This window comes from Eumetopias jubatus, unplaced genomic scaffold (assembly GCF_037043125.1).
Source record: "Eumetopias jubatus isolate StellerSeaLion01/CBP00866 unplaced genomic scaffold, mEumJub1_p1.0 scaffold_9, whole genome shotgun sequence".
NCBI classification, from domain to species: domain Eukaryota; kingdom Metazoa; phylum Chordata; class Mammalia; order Carnivora; family Otariidae; genus Eumetopias; species Eumetopias jubatus.
In genome coordinates, this window is record NW_028274815.1 from 1652313 (window position 1) to 1676566 (window position 24254).

Consider the following 24254-nt stretch of genomic DNA (forward strand, 5'->3'; position numbering starts at 1 on the left):
ACCATGACAGTGAGGCCATGGTGCAGGAGGTGAAATGTTGAAAGACTTGAGGTTTGATGTTGATGCCCGGGGGATGGTTGGATGAGGGGTCTGGCTTCTGGGGCATTAGAGGTATGGGCACAGCTCCTGGCATGGGTTTGCTGGGGTTTGGTGGGAGCGTCACCCACTGCATGCCAAGAGCTCCACACAGCCCTCAAAAGCCTTCCTGCTCCAAGGTCACTGTAGGAGCATTCCAAGCAGTATCTATAATCTCTGCATCAGCTCACGAGAGATGCACTGGTATTGTGCCCATTTTCCAGGTGAATAAAGGGATTCTCAGTGAATTCACATGACCCGACGTAGCCCATGGAGTTAGCACATGGTAGAGCAAAGCTTGACACTCACATCTATTTGGTTTCGATGTCTGTGCTTTTTCTAAAATATGGTACCTCTGTCCATGGGAATAATCTTCCCCATGTACAACAGAAAGCCAATGGAACGTCCATTGGGAGCTCTGGGTGGTTACACATGGTAAGACCTCGAGCTTCATGCCAACTGTGCAGTAAGGACCCCAAAGGGCTTTGCTGAGCTACATCTGGAAGCCCCCAAGGCACCGCGCTAGAGGCACTGTGGAGTGGGGCGGGTGAGGGGTCAGATACAGAACTTGGCTCTGCATCTACGTGTTTCCGCAGCTGAGACTCTGTGACCTTCAGGGTGGTGCCAGAGGGAGAGCGGGGGCAGGGTGGGATCCCAGGAAGCAGGGATGGGGAGCAGAGCCGGGGACAAGAACGTGGTCTGGGAAGAGTGCCTTAAGCATAGGAAAGACGTTGTCCTACCCACGGTGAAGGAGAGTAACCCAGGTGGGGGACACTGAACCAAGAAAGGCAACAAAGGACAGGTGGGCAGGTAATGTGGGGGGACGGTGACTGCCCGGGTACAGCTGCTGTCTGGGGGGGTAGTTTTATAGAAGATGAATTTGGGAGCACTACCCACAATGGTAGCTCTCTCCGCTGCCGCTCACTCACATGGCCGCCCTCACCGAGTGCAGGTGCTCTTGCTAGGTGCGTGGCCCTGCATGCACGCAATTTGTCATTTCCATCCTTCTAGATGGGGAGCTGAAACTCAGAGAGGTTAACTGAATTCCCAAGGCCTTGGAACAGGCAGAGAGGAGACGGGATTTGAACCCACACAAATAACTCAAAGTGCCTGCTTCACATTCTGCTTGAGGAAGAAAATTGGAAGCCGTGGAAGAGGCAGGTGTAGCGTGGACCATCTTGTGAGAAGGAGTCGGCTAGGGAGAGAGGGATAAAATCTCCCCAGAGAGTGGCCCCAGGGTTTTGTAAATGCATCCTCAAGAAGGGTACAGGGAGACCAAAGCAACCCTGTGGTCCGCACCTGAGAGGCTGGGGGAGGAGATGAAGCTCCCGCAGGGTGGGCTACACTGGGCTTGGGTGTCCAGGGACACCTGCACAGGAGAGTCCTACAAAGAGGTGCTGCCATTCCAGAAGCTACAGAAAGGGATTGAAATTCAGCTGTGAAATGGGAGGTGATGGTGGGGCAGACCCCACCTTACGGCACGTTTCCAGGGCAACGGGAGGATGAGGTCAGAGGCTTCAGAAGAGCCCCTGTGCCTCCACACCACATCTTCCCCATGAAGCCCATGACTCCAACGCGTGCTCTGAATGCCTGACTTGGAAGTGCATTTAAGATTTAGTCCTCGTAGTTAATATTAATAAAGAGTGAGATTTGGGGGATCACGCTGGGAATTCCAAACCGTTAGAAATAGATTTATAAAATATAGAGTTAAAATGAGGTCATTTTTCAATTTCCCAAAAGCCTTATACGTTTGATTCATGTATATGCCTACTTTGGATGGAAGCATTTTATTTTCCGAACTCCCAAATAATCAATTTCTCTGTCATTTCTAACTAGGAAGGCAAGGTAATGATCCAAGTATGGATGAAAGTACACCTTCAAAATACAGAAATTTAATTCACATACACTTTAGTGTAAAGAGTCAGCAAGGTGAGCAGAAGGATGCTCTGGCAGATTGGCTGGTAATGGGGACCCATGTACCTGTGCTCGGGCGTAGCAGACAGGGGAGAAGGAGCAGGGAGAGCGGGTGGGAAACACCTCTGATCAAAACAAAATGCTATTTTAAGGTCCAATTTCTACATCTAGAGCAAGCCACAGCCTATGAAAATTGTCCATGAATTTCTTATCTTGAAAAATAGCCAGATGTATAACAAAAAGCAGTGGTTAATACTAACACCAGTCAATTAGAAAAAAAATGTTTAGAAACCATTATGGTAAATAACAAGTTGTGGGATGGAAACGGATGGTAATCAAGTTCAGTTGGGAAGCCACACCAGAAAATCCGTAAGAAGAGTTCTCTTTTTCACTAATTTCCACCACACAACCATTTCTTACTGACACGTGTCAGCCTTGGAAATAACCCGTGGCAACAGTTGGTCTTGGGCTGGCTTCCCTTCACAACAGTTTAAAAATACCTCTGCCCCCAAATCAAGCATTGTATGTTTAGGGAATTCACACTCACTTAATTATTAGCCCACGTACAATATAATTATGAAGATAAATCTGTAGGGAAGAGGAAAAGAAACACAAATAAGCCATTCACAAGGCAAATAGCAATGACACTTTGAGGAGCTCCTTCTTGGTTCCCCCAGGGCAGGCCCCCCTGCCTCTAGTATGCTGTGCAGAAGCACGAGGAAGGTGGGTAAATGGTCCTCACAGTGTGGTCTCTCGTCACCATGAAGATCTACGGCTTAGTGACCAGCCCTGGCTCTGCTGCGTCCAGCAATGTGATTCCCCCCAAGGATTGTCACTCAGAGTTTCCAAAACTATCTGTAGGTGAACAAAGAGATTCTTTTTTAAAGAAAACCTCCAAATCAGTTATTTTAGACCTATTATTTTGTAAAATACAATGAAAAAGAACTTCTGGAAAAGTGACCAGCCCTTGAATGTCACATCAGCGCCAAGCAGCTGTGGAGGCTTCTGAAGGAGAATTCCAGCTCTGCACGCCTCTGGAGGTGGGTGGGCTGGGCTGTGGGCTCCAGGCGGCAGGCCTGCAGCTTCTCTCCTCCTCCTCCTCCTCTACAAAACGAAGGACAAACTTCCCATCTCTGAGCGGTCTTGAAGACTGACTGTGCTCACCGGTGCGAATGCTCTATATCTAGACAGGGGTTGGTCCCTTCTGTTGCCTGTCCTTCCCTCTGTCCTTCTGTCTGTCCCTATTGGATGATCTCTAGGTGCTGTTGCCTGCGAGCTGCCATAGAGATCCAACAGACTGACCCTCGCAAAGCCAAGCACCACCATGTGGCACCTCTACTCAGTAACCTCGGCCAGTAACCCCAGGTGCTGTTCATTGCAGCTCGTCCTCACAGCTTTGCCTGGCACCCAGACCTCTCAGCTTGCTGGTTCTGCACACCCCGTCATCTCACGCTTTCCTGCTCTGCCCCTGTGTCCCAGCAAATAGGACAAGGCTGTCGTTGCTGGCACACCCCAATCCAGGCAACGCTCTGCAGCTCCTTCTGCCTCAACGTCCTTCCTCCAACCAAGAGCGAAGAATCTCGGCTGGACGATCTGTGTGGATTTGTCCTCAGATTCTCCCAGCTGGAATGATCTCTTCCTCCCTGCCAGTCACACCGTCCTTTATCAGTTCCTCCAGAGGCACTTACAGCTTTCAGTCTAATATCAGGAATCATGTGGATGCACACATTTGGTCTAACTTCAGAATCATGTCTGTGCACGTGTTCAGTCTAACATCAGGAATCATGTCTGTGCACACATTTGGTCTAACACTGGGAATCATGTCTGCACACGCATTCGGACTAACACTGGGAATCATGTCTGCACACGCATTCGGTCTAACACTGGGAATCATGTCTGCACACGCATTCGGTCTAACACTGGGAATCATGTCTGCACACGCATTCGGACTAACACTGGGAATCATGTCTGCACACGCATTCGGACTAACACTGGGAATCATGTCTGCACACGCATTCGGACTAACACTGGGAATCATGTCTGCACACGCATTCGGACTAACACTGGGAATCATGTCTGCACACGCATTCGGACTAACACTGGGAATCATGTCTGCACACGCATTCGGACTAACACTGGGAATCATGTCTGCACACGCATTCGGACTAACACTGGGAATCATGTCTGCACACGCATTCGGACTAACACTGGGAATCATGCCTGCACACGCATTCGGACTAACACTGGGAATCATGCCTGCACACGCATTCGGACTAACACTGGGAATCATGTCTGCACACGCATTCGGACTAACACTGGGAATCATGTCTGCACACGCATTCGGACTAACACTGGGAATCATGCCTGCACACGCATTCGGACTAACACTGGGAATCATGCCTGTGCACACGTTCAGTCTAATATCGGGAATGATGTCCATCCACATACACACATATACATGCTGGAATCTACGTGTACAGACAATGACGGAGAGCTTCCCATATTTGCTTCATCAGATTCCTCAGTTAGTAACGTGGTGCCCTATATATACACACACAATTATTTATGCCCTTTGGCATATATGTTTGAGCCCCCGCTCGGTGCTAGGTATAGGGCTGGAATAAAGAGAAAGGGAGGACCCTGGCACTTAAGTCATAGACCGTCACACACTAGGTTGGCCCCAAAAGGTGACAAACAAGCAGAGAAAAATTATGACCAATCTCCCTAACTGGTACCCATGGAAGACAGGCATTCTTTAGGGATAAGCAATAAAAGGACATTATGGACAATATGCAATGGAGCAAAAGCAGTTAATGAGGGAAATACAGCCTGGTCTCCGGATGCCCTGAAATCTGGCCCCAAGCTCAGTCACAATGAACCGCCATATATCTGCTGGGCCAGCTCAAAGGTGCAGAGACAGCACCCAGGGGTTGTGTTAATAATGATGGTCCTCTTTTTAAAATTAGCTGAAGCTTGCCCCCGATTCATTTTTCTTTCCTCCTGGTCATTTAGCTGACTTTATTCTGTCAGAATATACGAATCCCTCACCAATGCCATGGATTCTGAGGTTATCACTCCCCTTCCTGTGTCCCATGAGAGTGATACAGACATGGCAGGATATGTGGGGACTTGGGGGAAGGTCTTCCCACCCTTGAGATCCCATGCCTGTGTGCATGCCTGTGTGCACCTGTGTGTGCCTGTCTATCACCTGTGTGCATGCCTGTGTGCACCTGTGTGTGTGCTTGTGCACTGTGTGCACGCACCTGTGTGTGCCTGTATGTGCACCTGTGTGCATGCCTGTGTGCACCTGTGTGTGTGCAGCTGTGTGTGCCTGTATGTGCACCCGTGTGTGTGCTTGTGTGCACACCTGTGTGTGCACCCGTGTGTGTGCTTGTTTGCGCACCTGTGTGTGTGCACCCGTTTGTGTGTACCTGTGTGTGCTTGTGTGCACACCTGTGTGTGCTCCTGTGTGTGCCCCTGTGTACATGCTTGTGTGCACCCATGTGTGTACTTGTGTGCATGCCTGTGTGTGTGCCCCTGTGTACATGCCTGTGTGCACCTGTGTGCGCTTGTGTGTGCACTTGTGTGTATTGCTTGTGTGCACACCTGTGTATGTGCACCTGTGTGTGTGTTTGTGTGCACGCCTGTGTGTGCACCCGTGTGTATGCCTGTGGGCACCTGTGTGTATGCTTGTGTGTGCCCTTGTGTGTGCCTGTGTGTGTGTGTGCTTGCACATGCAATATATCCCATGTGAAGTGTTCTGACGTATAGCAAAGATAAAACGGTGACCTTTTTTTGTTTTATTTAGCTTCTACATTCTTGGTCACTTCATAAGTGAACACAGTACTTAGAATGTGGATTTTTAAATTAGAACTTTGGTGAACCCCCAAATGAGTAACGATACAGACCAAGACCTATTTGAGGACATGCCATGGGGGCACTCGACTTATTTATTCCAGTTAATGAGAGAAAGTGTCTTGAATTCATAAAACAAGGTTTGCACACATTAACAACGATAGGACATAAGAACTTGGTGAATCAAAATGCTCCCCAGCCCATTTTCAAAAAATCAGTACACTACTGTTACATAATATTATTAGGAATATTTAGGAATTCACGCTTCTCATCACAGATCATTAGAGGAGGAATTGTCTTAATTTGCTCTGGAGAAACCAGCAGAGGTCTGCAACCACTCTCCCTCCTGAGCTGAGGCAGTTATATTCGTGTGATCAGGCTGCTGCAACAAAACACACGGACCATCCAGCTGAAACGACACAGATTTATTTTCTCACAGACCTGGAGGCTGGAAGTCCGGGAGCGAGGTGTGGGCACCTCTGGTTCCCGGTGAGACCTGTCTACCTGGCCTGCAGACCACTACATTCTGCCTGGGTCCTCACTTGGTCTTTCTTCCATGTGCAGAGAGAGCAAGCACTGATAAGTTTCCCTCTTCTTGCAAAGACAGGCCCTATGAGATCATGTCACCCTTTGACCTCACTTAATCTTAAAGACCCCCTAAAAGCCCCACCTCCAAACACACTCACATTTGGGGGTAAAGGTTTCTGCCTCTTAATTCTGGGTGGGGTATACAGTAGTGTTTTGTAGTAACTGGGTGGGTGCACAGGAGCTGTCCTCACAGGGAACTATCGAAATTCAAGGGCTTTCCAAGGGTGAACACAAGAGCCTCTTCACAATTAATATTCCTTGTACTTATGCATTTGCAGTGTGCATGGTCTACACTGAACTCAGCAGGTCCTGCATGGTCTTGCCTGCCTCCCGGCTCGCTCCATTTAGGCCACCAGGCAGTGCCCTCACGCCCACCCAGAACCAACAGCAGCCAGGCACCGCCCCCCCAGACTCCCACCCAGTGCCAGTCCCCACTCACTCCGGACCTGGGGCTGCCTCTGGCACAGCTCCCCATCCTCACCCCTTCTTGCCCGATCTGAAGCTCTGTGCCGGAGGACCCTGCCTGCCCTACGGGGTGGGGGTGTCCTCACTGCCCACAGCTGCTGGCGGGCCTTTCATCTCCATCTTTAGGTAAATCAAACCTGACTCTTGGGCCCCAGCACCTCTCAGCTCCTCTTCCTCAGGCGTCTTGTGGGGGCTATTGTTCTCCGCCAGTAGATGCACACCCACCGTGTCCCGCCTGGCAGACCTCTCCCACTGTGCATGCCCTTCCCCTTCCTCAGCCACGTTTCCAAGGCCACATGTTAGACCGTCTCATTCCGCTAGCTGTGCCTTCGCCGCGGCCGGCCATCACCTCAGTCTGTCCCTGTCCCGGAATCTCAAGCTACTCCTCCCGGGGATGCCAGACCCCAGCCTTCCTGCCCCTCCTCGCTCCATGGCCGTCTCCGGGAAAATGAAGTTAATAACATCTAGTCACTCAGGAAAACCTCAACTCTAAGAGAAAAGAACAGACTAAGAAAGGGGATTTTATGTAAGGATCAAAAGACACGTAAGGGTAACAACCAATAAATAAAAATTTGGGGCCAGAGAGGATGGTGTGCATATGGAATGGAAAAGAGACCTTTCCAAGCCCGTTATATTCCTTCAGGATTTGGGGTGATTATTTTTTTGTAGCTTTCTGAATCTATCTTGTCTGAAAGACTAAATTTTTAATCTGTAAAGGTTTCCATCTCCCCAGAAGGTAATCCTTCTAGGAATCGGGCTTTTTCCTGGCGCATCAGACCCGGAGCTGGTCTCTGGTGGGAGGCAGGCCCTAGTCGGCCCACAGTGCACACACAGCCCCACAGCATGCCGAGCTGGTGGCGCCCCGAGCAGCAGGATCAGGGGCAGAAGCCATTAACTCTAGTTTGCTACAAGTCTGAAAGATCATTATGGAGGAATTGGGTTATAAGAAGAAAAAAATGTCAGGGAAGACAGTCGCTGTTCTTGCTCTGTGAACGTCAGGATGTGAGGGAGTTATGTTCAAGCGTTGCTTTCCATCAACCCGCAAGACCATTACTGTGGGTGAAAACTAGTATCCGTCTTCTTTTGGAATTTTAAACCTTTTGCCTCTCTCATTAAAATAAAAAATGTGATAACAAGACCTCTCAGAACATGGAACCAAATAAGTATGAAATGAGTATAGAGGAATGATAAATGTATCATATGTTTGTATAAAAGTAAAGGGAAGGAAGGAGGGATGGAGGGTTAGAGGGAGGAAGGAAGGAAAATTCACGTATTCAAAGTGCTCAAATGTAGTTTATTTATAACATAAATTAAATTTTCTTCCAAAAGAATTTAGGAGAATCAGAGAGAGGGACATTATTAATCATTCTTCAAATGTAGAAACTCTAAACTTCTATTTTCAGTAATCCCAAATTGTGAGTATTCATGTTTTGGGAGATTTGGGTTTTTTCTAAAGTAATTTCTGAGTCTGAGAAAGGTCTATGCGATTAAAGTGTTCTTTCACGCCCTCTTGAACTCTCTCTTCACAAAGTAAATGCTACATATGAACACGGGTGGCAAACCCGCAGTGTGTGACGTCTTAATGGCATCACTTTGCGTACGTAAACAGTCTCCTTGCAGTTATTGTCACAGAGGACTCCTAAAGAACTCCGACTGTGTGGTTCAGAGAAAGAACTGGCACATCCTCAGGTGTGAGAGTCCCCAGTATGTCTGTGAGCAGAGTCACGCCAGAGCCCTAGGCTTGGGGTCATTCCGCCAGACCCCCGGGGACTGCGTGTGGACAGCCATGACCCTGCTCTGTGCTGGGAGGGGCCAAACAAGGACAGCTGATCGTCATGCAAGAGCAAGGGCAGTGTGCTGGCAGGAGCAGGAGAGGGCACTGTGAGAGAGCAACAGGCAGGGGTGCTCTGGCTCGGGGACGATGGTACCTGGGGTGCTCTGGAGGGCAGGCGAAGCTGTGCATGTACCTTTGAGCTGCACCAGGAAGGGGTGACTGGGGTTCTGCTGAGGAACTATGTTTGAAAAGGGAATCGAAGGGTTTGCATGTGTGTGTCATATATGATGTGTATGTGCGTATGTATATGTGTGTATATATGCATGTATATGTATATGTGCACACACACAAAATACATTCATGTATGTGTGCATGAGTATGCACACGAGCATGTGATGTGTATGCACGTGCGTATATGTGCACACATGTATACATAATACATGTACACACGTATGTGTGCATGAGTGTACACATGAGCATGTGATGTGTATGCATGTGCACGTGTGTATATGTGCACCCATGTATACATAATACACACACCTATGTGTGCATGAGTGTACACATGAACATGTGATGTGTATGCATGTGCATGTGTGTATATGTGTATAGCTGTATACATAATGCATGTACACACATATGTGTGCATGAGTGTTCGCATGAGCATGCAATGCACATGCATGTGTTACACCTGGACACAATACCTGTACACACGTATGTGTGCATAAGTGTACACACACGCACACATGAAGTGTGTGTATGCCCGTATTCGAAGTGCACACATGTGTATGCGCGCACATGTTCATACATGTGCACACACGTATAAATGCATGTTTGCACACATGTAAAGCATATGTGTGTTTATGTGTACATGCATGTGTGTGCACATGGGTATGCATATGTGTGTGCATTTTATAGCAGAGATGTGAAGGTGAGCTATGTGTTTGAGAATATCAAGTAGATAGAGCCATATTATTCAGTAATTCCATCTTAAAGTATTGGTTGAACCTAAAGAGAATACAGTTAATTTCTTTCAACTCTGTTCTGCATTCTGTTGCTTCAGCACTGTGGGCTGCCCCTGGTCCTAGGGTGCTAATTACCCACTTGTGTGATGCTCCAAGCATCAGTACTCAGTACCTCCAATAGGGTCACTGGTCCAGCTATTTGAATGAGAACAACAAAGCCCTCAGGGGGTGGGTGGTTTCCGTGAAGGCACAGAGCCACCAGGCATGGTCTTGGACACTGACCACTGTGCTTCATGCTGTATCATGTTGGCATCATAGAAACACAAATGCTGCTCTGAAGGGTCTTCTCCACCTTGTTGGTGTGATCCAGGAAGTCTCTCCTCTTTATTTCAAGTGTACCTTGAATACTCTCTACTCATACAGTTAATGCTTTTCTCTGTTGCCTATCAGACAAATGCTGAACGATTTGGCATGGGATGATGTCCTTCCTACCCACACGTCAGCCTATTGCTCTACATGTTCTCCACACCATAGTGCTGCGCTCCGCTCGTTCCCCGGTAAAGAGGAAGTTCTTGCCCCTCCTCTGCTTTGGAACACCCCTACTTGTTCCTCAATGCCATTCTCGAATGCACCTCTTCCAGCCTCCCTCACCCAATCTCCCCTCCACCCAGCACCTTGTGTCCCCGCTGTGGCTTAGCAGGGGCTGTGTTTACTCATCTGTGTGTTTGCTGGAGGAATGTGAGCACTCAAAGACCTGTGCCTGGGATTCCACACACAGCAGTGTCTGACACAACAGAGGTGGTCAGGGTCTGGTTCAAGCTTCCTTTAAAGATAATGAGCATTTCTATTCATCAGGGTTTGTGTATAACTGAAGTTAGAAAAATTCAACCACTGTGCCAGTAAGCCACAGGGACTGTGATCTTAGGCAGGGCACACACTATGCCACGTCCTCATGGCACCTTCCTGTGGGAAGAGCCCAGGCCCCACAGACACCTGCTAACCACATCCACTGTGATAGACCTGAGGACTAACTAAGCCCATGCCACCCTAGTTTAGTTAAGATCTAGGTTATCGGTGCCTGAGTGTTCTCTATTCTTCTAACCAGAATTATATAACTTATTAGGATATGGATCAGGCAAGTTTTTTTGGGATTTTGCAAATGTGTCCATTGATGTAAAAAGTCCTTTTCCAAATACAGGGGGATGACATCACCAGTCTAAGGCCGGGCGATCAGAGGACACGAGGGAACAGGAAGAGGGTGCGAGTAGACTTTCTGTTGCTAGTTTCTGTGCCCCCGCGGTCACCTCAACATCCTCCTGCTCTGCATCCCCGTGCTGGGGGTCTTCTGCCCACCGCGAGCCACCGAGTCACAGAAAAGTTGGGGAAGGCAGAACAGGAGTGACAGTGCCCTGAATCTCATCCTCTCCGCACGTGTGTGCAAAGGGTGCCATTTACATTTCATACCCCCCTTGTTTTTACCTCTGCTTGACTGTTTCTTTTCTCCCTCTTATGTCACAGTCTATTTAATCTGTGCATTCCAAGAAACCCTCCCATCTCCGTGCTTCAAAATGAGCGCCATCCCTCCAGCCCTCACAGCACCTGCGTGTGGCACCAAGCACTCGCTGTGTCTGCTTCCGGGCTCACCTGCTACATCCTGGGTAACTTCCCAGGAGGTTTCGTCTTCACCCGTGTTGCCCTCCCTCCTCGGCTGGTACAAAGCTGTCGCTCAAACATGAGCCTGGTGGAAACCATGTTATGTTTAACTAGTGACACAACTGAAATGATGAGGAGACCTCTAGAGGAGACTCCAACTTGGAGGGAAAGGAAACACAGACCACATCCCGAGGGGAGACAGCAGGGATGGGGAAAGCCACAGAGCTCCCGGTATGTGCACTTTCATGTTTCAGAGACCTTTACTTTGTTTACCAGCGGAAGTGGGTTCTTTCGAAGACAGTGTCCATACCCCCAATATGGATTCCTTTCCTAGAACAGCCAAGAGTTAGGGACTAACTAACTTGGGAAACAGAGCAGTACGGAAAGAAAAAAAGCATTAAAAAATATTCAAGATATAGTCAGTGTGTGGCTAAACTGTCTAATTGATTAAGCTATCCTTTGAAGGAAAAAAATCATATTCCTAGAAAATTTAAAAGCCCATTTTTATATAATTTCTTTAAATACCTTTAGAAATATATTAAAAGTTACAAGTCACAGAAAAGTCACTAATTAGCAAATCAATCTGTCTTTGATTTTAAAATCCAAAAGATAACTATTAATTCCAAAATGTTTTTGTGTACAAAATTAAGGGCTTTTTCTCATAGCAATTGCCAATATGACAGATTCCCGGTGGAGAACAAACACAGAAGCCCCAGCTCTATGTGTGTGCTGACCGCAACCACACACGGGCACTCTGCTCTGCGTGAGGCGCGCACGGGTGGCTCACAGGTAATGTGTCACGTGAAAGGACGCACATGCTCTCCCCAACAATTCCGTGAGGTCCGGACTATTATCACCCATGTTTTCCAGATGAGAAAATAGGCACAGAGAAGAAATTTACCCCCAGGTGACAGAGGAAAAAGCTGGCTTTATTCCCTGCGCGCTGGGACTGCGGGGTCCGTGACGGGCTTCTGGTCCGGGGGCAGAAGACGGAACGCCCTGTGTTCTAAGGCGTGCACGTTAGGAGGGTTGACAGTGTTTACGTGTGCTGGACTTCAGCCTGCAGGGTGGGTGGAATGCTGTCTTCTCCCCTTCCCCAGTCCTGTATTACCCTCCCTGATTCTGCCTCTTGGTGCCCAAGGAGAAGAAAGGGGAGGAACACGGAGAAGGAAGGAGGAAGGATGGGAATGAGACCCTTGTGCAGACCCCCGGCCGTCCTGTGTGGTGGCCGACTTGCCTTCCCGCCGGCCGGCCTCGCCTCCGTGCTGTCCGGCCCGTTCCCTCTGTTTCCCTTCTGCCAACATGTTTATGAGGGTGTGATTCCTACCCTCAAATCGTGGGGCACTGGACACTGGACAATGCCCAGGCTCACTCCTTCTAAGCAGAGGACATGAACTGCGAAGAGTGGGCAGCAGGCACGGTCAGCAGGCTGCACGCACGTGATCTGCCCGTTAGAGAAGCAGAGACAGGCATGACACGAGTCAGGGATGGTGTAAAAGGTAAATGAGGCCAAAGCCTCGATGTGGTAAAGTTATGTAAATATAAGATAAATAGATACAGGAATTAGTGGAAATTAAGTATCAGTGAAGGAGAAAATGAAGAAATGATAAATATAACCAGCCAGAAAACTTGAGAATAAAAAGTAAGACAATATTCATGAACACCAAACATATTCGTGGACTAAAATAGAAGCATTAAATTTTCTAAGAAGATTATCTTCATAGAAAGAGAATTTCAAGCATATAATATTCATGCTCACGTAAAATCAAATTTGGCCATTTTAGTGAAACAACCATAAAATGCCTGGTTAAACCTCATTTACTATCTGGAGCGTGTAGTTCACATATGTGTGGATTGATGTGTTTTTGTTGTTGTTTATATATTTTTGCTTATCAATACAGTGGGTGTGAGTAGGTATTTATCTCCAAGACAACCAGATGATGGAGAACAAATTGGAGTGTATGGTTCGGCGTGCACCGTGGACGCTGGGAGCTGAGACTTGGGTGCCTTAAGCCCAGGCTCTGCCTCTTTATTTGACCTGCCGCACATGACATAACCTTCTGCCTCAGCTTTCTCCTCTGTGAAATGGGGATGATATTTCCTGCCTGGAAGAGCTGTTTGAGGATTAAGTCCGTTAATGCATGTCAACCTCACGGGCCACAGTCACACCACAGAAGTTTCCTCCACTGGGACGACACATTTGCAGCATGTATGCAAAGACTCTTCCAGAAAACAAACCCACACTCTCAGAGCCATCAGCATGCCTAAGCCAAGCCCAGGCCCCCGATCATGGGACTCCGACCCACGACCGTGGGGTAGAGTCTCTTCAGAGGTTCCCACATCCTTCGTTTTGCAGATGAAGTAAGCAAGGGAAGCTAAGAGGCTTGCTGAAAGTGGCAGATGTGGGACAGACACCTAGGCTGTCCTGTTTCCAGGTCAGCTTACCTCTTACACTAGATTCCCACACCACAGCAAGGCTCTCCTGTCACTATCACTGGTGGTTTGGGGCAAATGACTTTTGTTTCCTTTTTAACAAAATCTTTGGGAATCTGTATGAAGTTGGGGGCCATCTCTGTCTTCAGGGTCAGTTGGGGGAATCTCCCCCACTAGCCTATGTGGTCAAGAATTGAGGTCAAAATTTATGGATTTATACAAACTTAGCAGGTTTAGTGGAGTAACAGTCCCACTCCCTTGGAAATGGTGAGTACTTTAACTTGCATATTTAGGAAAATATAACAACCATCAAATATTTGAAATACTGTCATATGAAATAGAAATGAGTCCTCAACAGTTAGAACAGTTCCCAACCATAGCAGACTCTTAAAATATATCCCTTGAATTGGATTGAGTTGAACCTATTCTATATGTCTCCAGAAGCTAAAGCTAAGAACAATAGGTACCTAATATCAAATGGTAATTTCACCTCAAGAATATTATGAATAACATTTCAACCATTAACACAATCCAACGGGATGGACCACCTTGCTGAGTGGTAGGCTATCCATTTCCAGTAGTATTCAGGAAAGCAATAGAAAAGCTCCCTTTCCGGGGTTGGCAGAGTGGGGACAAAAGTGTTGGTACAGTACCCTCTGCGGTACGGAGGAGCGAACGTGATGCAATCTTTCCCTAATGGTTGTGGATGTTGGAAATAGGGTTACACATTAAGAATTAACATGGTCACTGTGTTAAATGGTTAACACTGAAGTTATATATACATATACATAAAATTACATAATATATTTGAGATTGTATATATACATATTTGAGATTATATATATATTTGAGATTATTTTCATGTATATAAAATATATAAAACATATAAATATATATATAAATATAAGTAGGCTCCACACCCAGCATGGAGCCCAACATGGGGCTTGAACTCACAACCCCAAGATCAAGACCTGAGCTGAGATTAAGAGTCAGATGCTTAATTGACTGAGCCACCTAGGCACCCCTGAGATTATATTTTTTAAAGCAGATTTGTTATTGTGTTCTTCATACTATATCTGGCACTCAGTGTAAGTGTGCATTCCATTACCAAAAGCTGAACTCCTCAAAAGTAGGGGCCACATCCTGCCATTCACATATCAACAGCGCCTAAGTTCATGCCTTATACATGGTAGGTACTTCATGTGTCAAATTAATTTATGAACAAGAGAACAAAAGCGTAAGATTTGGAACTGAGTTCTTGGGATTCAGAATATATATTGAAATAAAAATCTCATTCTAGTAGATTACTTTTCCTCAAGGTCAAATTCCTAAAAGTTGTATGTGGAGTGGCAGACCATGGGTCTTGAGCTGTGTTTAGACTCACAGAGGTTATGCCATCACAGGACAAGACATAAGAATGAAGGAGCATTTTAAAAGCTTTATCCTTCTCAAAAGCCAGAACATGTACATATCCTTTGAGCCAGCTATGGCACTATGAATTTATGTTAAGGGGACAATTAACAATGTAAAAAGTTTTAAAAGATTGGTCATTAACTTTTTTTATAAAGCAAAATTTAAAAAGCCAACTGACAAAAGTATGAGAGGATCTGTTAGACATATTTAGCATAGCCACAAAACGGAATACTGTATACCATGGAAAATGATGTTACAAAAATGTATTTATTGATATAGAAAGATATGTATATGCATAAAGTAAAAAAGGAGTAAAGAACAAAATTACAGTATAATCCATCTTAATTTAAAATTACGTGTGCAAGGAAAACAGTTGCAAAAAATTTTGAACCAACCTCTTAATGGTAGTTACCACAGAATTCTGGTATTTTCAGTATTTTAACTTTTTTATGAGGTAGATATATAGAATATATATATTCATTAGAATATTCTAATTCTCTACAGTGGGCAAATACTAATTATGTAACAAAAACTAAAATTAAAACGTCTCTCTAGCTCTCCAGCAATTTGATGTTGGCAGGAATGACAACATTTAGAACATCAGTTCCTGATAATGTTGCTACCAAAAGGTGAGGGAGACTAGAGAGGGACCTTGAAAATGTGTAATTCACAATTACAAATTAACTGTGTAGTAAACAGAGAACGTTGGCTCATTTCTGACGGTCTCGATGGGGATTTGATTGGTCTTATTTGCAAGAGTATCACTTTTCAATCCCACCCACTCATCCCTGGAAGAGAAAGCAGAGGCCCAGAAAGGTCGAGTGTGTGCCTCGAGGTCACGGGGTGGGGACAGAGCTCTCCACTGTGCTCTTGTCAAGGTTACACTACTCATGAAGAGAGTTGAAAATTAATGAAATTACGTCTCAAGATACATTTTCTAGGAGTTACGAGTGACGGTCTAGGATGCGCCACCACGGAATAAAGATACCACAGAACACAATGCGGCGGCAGTCCTGGGTGAGTCATTGGAAACAGATGTCGCCTGGGCCAGCTGTCCCCCTGCCCCAGCCCTGGCGTCATCACGTCTGCAAGGGGGTGAAGATACGTCTTTTTCAAGGGCTCAGGAGGACTGAAAAGGAGGACGCGTCAGAAGCTACACAATGTGGCCCACACGAAGCAAGCATGCGACATGTGTGAAACATTATTAGTGATGACACGCCTCTCCGTGTGTCACTCAGCAGGAGAGGGGACTTTCTCACAAGAATAACACATTTCCAAAGACGTCACTTTTGCCCTGCACACTCCGAGTGTGTCACGGGCTGTCTCTGGGAGACAAAGGGAACACCAGCCCGTACAGGTCACCGGGGGGCTCATGCGGCGCTCTCCTCTCCGCCAACCAGGCTGCAGAGTAACTACGAGGCCCCAGGGAAAGGATCCGAGCAGAAGCTGCCTGAAACTTATCAGGCACCATGTGAATAAATATCAAGAATGAAACATGAAGAACTTAAAAACACTATGTTGACATATAAATGTGCATTTTGGTTAATGCCCTCGGTTTAATTTGGTTTGTTTCTGAGATTCTTAGACTGCACACAAAGCTCACATCAGCATAAAGATACAGGGAGCAGTGATAGCTGATGCACCACTTTAACCGGTGCATATTTAATCAACTAAAGAAGAAGGTAAAATTGAAGTATCTCAATGTCAAAAACAGTAAGAAATACTGGTAGAGAAAAGTCCCTTTCTCAACTGACCAAGTTCAACATCCGGCACCAGCGCATTCCAAATTCTTATTTTTAGGTAACATCCCTTGCATTCCTAGCGAAATACAAGGCCCTGTTTGTACGAACATACCACGCTCTGTGACTCTTCAAACATTGGCGTCGATTGCACGGGTATCCAGACGGTGGCTGTGTGCACCTTGGCCTCGGCCTCCGCGTGAGCTTCTCTGCACAAAGAGAGGACAGGAGACGTGGTTAATGGAACTGAGATTGTCCCTGTGATTTGATGGGAATGGAGGGTTCCCTACACGGATGCCACTCTCCTTGAACCAGTGAAGGCGTGCACACACGCGTCACACGCACTGCCGCTCAACTTGGGCACGGTCCTGGAGCTACACAGCCCCACTCCAGCCTTCAAAGCTGTAGTGCCTTTGAAATGGAAGTCTGCTCTTTAATAAAAATTAAAGAACAAGGGCAGGTGTGTGACATCTGGGTCAGTCCTTAGGTCTCTGGCCTCTGTACAAAGACCACCAACAAAGGGACGTGAGTCAGGGACGAGCTCAGGTGCCACACCGCTGGCCCGTGAGGAGTCGTCACATGCACAGAAGGTTCTGGACCCCCAGAGTGAGCATGCCAGCTCTAAATATGGCAGCAGGAAGGATCAAATAAGAATCTCGGAATCAGGTTGCTTGCCGAAGGCCACACGAGCACTGATTCTACAGTGGAAGCCCAAGATCTAAGTAAATAGAATAAAGAAAGATGGGGCGAGGAAGGAAGGAAGTCTGATATTTCCCGTTTTCCAGGTTTACTCAGAGAAGTGGGGGCATGGAAGGGAAAGAAGGGAAAAGAATTCCTCTGGAACATTAATTCAACTTTTTCTAACCACCAACCATATTCATTCCAATTTTAGCAGTTCTGTGGGAGGAAATATGAAACATGAAATTCTACGCTCTCAACTTTGCTTCTATTCTGTGCCTCTACCTGGGATGCCCTCCCCCTGGGCCCTTACCGCCCGCCCAGAGTCTCACTTTCCACGGATGAAGGGAGGAGACCGCAGAGCCGGCCAGGAGCCGCGCGGACGGTCGCTGCCGTTACTGACGACCGTGAGAAGCCAGGCTCTGCATTAGAGGCTGTGGGCCCACAATCCCTCTCACTCTCAACACAGGAGATATTATTCCCATTTTGCATTGGTTCAAGATGTTTTGTGATGCGGAGACACACAGCCAGGATACAAGACCAGCTCCTTCGGACTCTATCGTTCTTTCTACGTCTCCAGGCTGCCCTCCAAGGTCCCGGACCCACCAAAACACCAATCCTGAGGTTTTTGCTCTTTTAGAAGGAAACATTTAGTCCTGGCGACCCCTCCCTGGCTCACATGCAGAAACATTTCCTTGTGTCTTCAGGACAACATCATTGCTATTAAGTGTGGAGAACGTTTTAGATCATCCCCAAATCAAATGAAACATGCACACTTTTAAAAGGAGTCATGCAGATATCAAGTTTCTGGCAATTTCTAATAAATAGGGAAAATAAAACAAAGAACCCATTAGAAGCTACTTATGAGAATTTCAGGCCTTGTGATCTTACGTTATGACCGAAAACGACATTAACTCTAGTTTCTACTGGGGTCAGAACATGCTTGCCTAGCTTGAGGCAGAAGCAAATGTTCTGATGGTTCTAAGCGGCCCCAAAGGGCTCCCTGTCCTGGCGCAGGGCAGGCGAGGCCACCTGTGCTGAACAGGACACTGACCCGCCGACTGAGGTGCACTTGAGCTGGCTCTGAGGAGTGGAGCCAGGACACGCATGGGCCTTGCTCTCTCTCCCTCCTCTGAATGGTTCTGTGCACGGGGAGAGGAGGGCCGCATAACCCCAAGGGCAGGGAGGGAAGGGAGGTCACGGGAGGACAGTCTCGGTGTCAGACACAACGTTGCTGAGTTCTGTCTCCCATTCCACTTAGCGAAGTTTGTGGCAAACGAATAGAATTAATGCTCATGTGGTCACGTAAGGACAGATGTAGATACAGGTGTGTGCATGCGTGTGTTTGTGTGTGTGTGTGTGTGTGTGTGTGTACAGAGGAACTCATTGCACCTGACATTACCACTGCTTTAATTTGTGTTTAGTAGATTATCTTTCTTTTTAAAAAACTCAGTAGGTCTATAGAAGTTTCCATGACTTTAAGTGTATCGAAACAGGGTACGGGTTTTAGAAATGTTGGAAAGAACTGACTAGACTCTAACGTATTTGGTCCATTGTCTTTCCCGTTTTTTCTGAAGGTCCTTATAACCAGCATCCTGGCTCTGATGGGAAAGGCTGAGTTTACAACCCATGTAGATGCTCAAAACTACATGATTTAAAGAAGCAGGAATGAACATGGGCCCGTCCCAGGCTTTTATTTTTTTAAGTCTATCTAAAAATATGAATAATGTAATTCCTGTGAATGGAAAACGACAGAATTTCAAAAACTTTCGGAAGAGTTTCTCATTTCTAAAGTGGGAATAACAGATTAGACACTTTTTGACCTCTACAATGAAGCTTTAGTTATCTGTGAGTTAGGGAATTTGGTCTTTAAATTCATACGAATATTCTGATTAATATGTATCTTTTAAACAAAAAATTGTAGTTATTTCTGCATCAATTTACCACTTTCAACAGAGGAGAAGCAATATACTTTCTGTGGAAATTATAACAGCAATGCAGCGACAACTGAACCAACCAGGTTGACTCCACAATTTTGACCTTGGAACTTAACATACTGGAAGTTGACGGAGGACATCAAGGTGCGGGATATTGACTCATCCCTTTCTGTAACCTTCCCAAAATAGACATCAGATTTATCATTACATAGGTCATTTGATTTCATTTTCTGAGATCAATGCTATGGTTCATTTTCTGATGAAGGGAAGATATATTTACAAAGACCTAGAAACAGAGATGTGGAATGTGCTAGGTAATGAACGTGCATTGTTGTATGTAATCCTCGTGGCGAGGTAGGTGGGTTTCAACACTGATTCTGCAGGTGACAAAAATGAGGCCCAGAGGCTAAACAACTGGTGGAACATCATTGAGTTTGTAAATAGTAGACTGGATTCAAACCCTGACAATCTAATTCCTCAGCATGTGCTCCTAAGTACCACGCTAAATCCTCAGTAAAATCAGAGGTCACTTTTTCAAAAAATAAAATCATCATATTCCTAGACAAAGCAAAATCTTGGGAAGACTTTAATAAGAGGTTTCTTGTTATCTGGCCCACCCACACCTGTGCTGTCCCCCAGCCACGTGGGCTCCTGAGCACTGGAGGGTGGCTGGTTTCAGCTAAGACGTGCTATAAATGCAAAATACCAGGGGGCACTATGAAAAAAAGAAGATAAAATCATCCATGAATACATGCATAGTGATTACCTAACATTATAGGTTAGATAAATATATTATTAAAACTAATTTCATCTGCTTATTTTTATTTAGTTTAATATATGTTGGGAAAGGTAACATTACTAATGTAATTTTGTGACTTGCATTATATTCCTGTTGGACAGTGCTGATCTAGTAAGAGTCTCACTTACTAGGTTCATTTTACAATGATCTACATTTTGAGTTTTTATCAGAATAGAGCCAAAGACAAATGCTCAGAGTGGACACTCTCTTGCTAGGGGACAGTATAATATACTCAAGTCAGCCTCAGGAGTATTAGGTTTGTAATCTTCTCAAAGTTTACAGCTTCTTAAATCAAAGTTAGTTGATAAGACTCTGACAGGTGCCAATGCCTGGCTAACAGGATCGGGCAGGTTCTGTCTCACGCTAGCAGCGTTTTTGCATAGGGGCCTGAAAATTTGCTTTTTGGTGTTTATTATAAATCTAAATTATTATGTATTAGGTAAACTTCTATTTATTTGCATCTTTTTCAGGCTTATAGTACCCCCCCACTTCAAGTGTGGGAGCAGTATAGTGGTCCATGCTCTTCATTTTAAAAAGGTGCTATTTGCTTATTATTATTTTTTTCAGGCAGGGTAGTTAGATTTAGTGAGCTAATTTCCACATATATACCTCATGGAAAGGCTGGGCTGCAAAAAGTAAACACAGAACAGCTTCAAATATATGAACATATGGCCGCAGCCTATAGCAACAATAATAAGAAAAGATCCTAACAACCAGCTCTGCACCGAGTTACCTCGGCCGGCACCTTCTCGTGAGAGTGGAGTAAGATCTCTTGTGACATTGCTTGATGGTCTGCAGTGGAAATCTGACTCATTGGTGCAGCCAGGGGAACAGAAGCAGGCTGAATGGAACAGAGCGAAACTCTCCTCTAAATGGGGTGAGCACATGACGGATATTTGAAAGCATTTGATACCTGAGAAATTATGTGCCTTTCTTAGTATTGTCTGAGGAGACACAAAAATGAGATTTAGATGTAGATCCAATTAATCTCCTGCAGAGTCAGCAATCCCCAGACCCCCACCTCCCCTGTGTCAGGGCACAGAGCCGCCCTAACCCACCGCCCACAGGGGCCCCCAAGGTGGAGGCGGGAGACACCGGGAAGGAGGCCGGCGTGCAGTGCAGGGGATTTGCTCCCTGGGGAAGACCTCTCCAAGTCAGGTTTGGGATCCCGGCGGGAGGCAGGGTATTTATGTTCTGACACTGGCTTGGCAACCCAGCAGCACCCCAGCACGCACGAGCACGTGAGGTCAGCCACACAGTCGCAAACCCCGGCACGCGGGCAAAGAAGGGCAGAGCCCAGGCTGACGTGTAGCACCTGCTCGCTCCGGGGTCCCCAGTAGTCCAACCAGAACCCCCGAGAACTTGCCTTCCAGCCACGGTCTCTGCGTCTACCGCGCCCAGGGCCCCAGGCCACACCCAACCACTGACCGCACACAGACGGCCCGGGAGACGAGCTGGGGCAGAACGGAGCTGGGAGGTCCGGAGCCCCAGCTCCTACCTCATCCCCTTTCATTTTTTTAAAAACGGGGTTTTCGTTAATGAAAGTTTAAAAGCCGTTGGACCAGCTGATCTCCAAAGCCGCCTTCTGCTGGAAGGCGAGGGCGTTGTTGTGCGCTTTATTACACGCGGTGTGTACTGATACCGCCGTGTGATTAAGAACCTACATTTCCAGGAAACGCAACACTGATGTGGGCATAAAGATAGCAATGAAGGAAGGGGATCACTCAAGCTTAATTACTTACAATATGTACATACCAATTGGGAGGCTATTTAAGGAACCCAGACTGAAATGTCAAAATTCTATTAGGTGTCCATGCGCCCTTCCACAGGACCGGCTCTATTTCCCCCACGCTCATCCTCTGACGGGGAAGGAAGAAAACAGCCTAGTCCCCAGCCCAGGATGCATATTAGAATCACCTGGGGAGCTTTTAAAACACACTGACATCCACCTGCGGAGACTGTGATTTAATTGGTCTGAGGTGAAGCCCAGGCATCAGTATTTTTAAAAAGCTCCCCAGGTGATCCTAATGTGAAGCCAGGGTTGAGAACAACCGGCTCAAAGGAAAGGTTTAACATCTACCTAAAGCGTCCCCGGTTTGAAGCAGTCTCCTGCCACTTTCCGCAGCCTGCACCTCACAATCCAGCCAGCTCCCCTGCTCGAGAACGAGGGGAAGATACAGTGATGGCGCCCGCCCCCCTCACCTTGTAGGTCTACCATGAAAATCAATCTGGAAAGCGAAGGGAAAGGTGGTAACAAAAAATACAGCTGTACACAATTTCTATTTTTAAGGAAGGCTCAGAGAAGCAAAACTCAAAACCATGGACGAGGGACAGAAGCAGCAGGAGAAGTGAGAATAACCAAAAATCAGAGAAAAAAGGGCCCTGTTCCCAGGTTTTCGCTACAAAGCTGTGGTGTGGCTTACCTATCTCTTGACTATGAAATGGAGATTTGTGATTTGAGCTTCAATCCCTTTATGATATAAGATGAAGGTGTCCCGGGCGCAGGACGAGGAGAAGTAAAAGCCCGTGATTTTTCGGGTGGGAGCTGAAACCCGAAGTCCCCTAGGCCTGTGATTTAGAAGACTTAATCCAGCCGGCATTTACCGCCCAGAGAGAGTTGAAACAGCGACTCTGGGGCAGGAGAGGCAGGACGCCGAGCCAAAAGGAAGACACCAGCTCCATGTCTTAAACAGCCAGGAACGCAACAGGAAGGGTACATCGCGGAGCAAGAACAAAGCCACTCCATTGGGACAGAGGCAGGAGCTGGGAGCCTGAGTCCGTGCATGGAGACACGGTCCACGCACTCTGTGAGGCAAGGGAGGTTTCGGGAGAGCTCATCGACAGGACCGGTGGGCAGGTGCACTCGGCTCTGACCCAGGGGTCACCCTCGGACTAGATGATTCTGCACACCCAGGTTTGGGAAGGACTGTAACATTATGTCATGGTGTATTTAATCATTTTCAGTATTTCTGAACGTGGTCTTCAAGCATCTACTGAGGAATCTCTTGAGACTTAAAAAAGCCTAATTCTGAAGTTGCCCGAGGAAAATGCACAGAGGGGTGGCCCAGGCACCGGGGCCGTCCCAGAGCCCCAGGTGTGCAGGGCTGCGGGGCGGCCGTGTGAATGCCTGGGGCTCCTCGCTCAGCGCCCAGGCCTTGGCTGAGGGTCCTCTGATCCCCCACTGATGTGGAGCCAGGAGGAGGTGGCTCAGTCCACAGCGGGCAGAGGACCAGCGCGTCCAGGAGGTGTGAAGGTGCTACTGCCTCAGACAAGGGAGCAGGCAAAGGAGGGTGCGGGCCCTGGGGGTGGCACCCCGGGCAGCCAGGCAGAGGTAGCTCACCCCAGGCTGTTACCACACTGGACACGATCATGTTATCTAGGTGTGTGGCTCTTCTCGGGTGGGGGCCTCCATGACATGGGATAGCAAAGCAATCCCATTCCCAAATGGCTTACATCAAAATGAATCCGAAATTAGAGAAAAAGTTACAAAGGGCACAAAAGACTGAGGCTTGGCCATCTAAGGAATTTCTGGGAAATTCCCCAGCTAAATTGTCTTTGACATTTATAATTTCTCATGTATGTCTGAACCACACATGACCCTCACCACTGTGACTCGGCACCTGGGAGAGAGTACCGGGGACCCAGAGGTAGCCAGGTCTGGGGTGGGCAGGCTGGGCACCCTGAGGCCTCGGAGGCCCTGGCCAGGCAGCTGGCTGGGGACCCAGCCTCATGTGCCACGCTCAGCCCTGTGCACACGTCATATGAAGTACAAAGTTTATGTTTGTAATTGAAAAGGGTTACAAGGTGGGTCAGCATGCCCATCTCGCAAGGAAGTCTGTCTGCTTTCGGTCAATTGGATGTACTGAATAATATCTGACCAACTATTCTCTCCAATTAATTTTTCTCACTTTAACCTCAAGTGTGTAAGCAAAACGAGAAGAAATTTGGGGGCAGGAGAGCCGGAGAGAG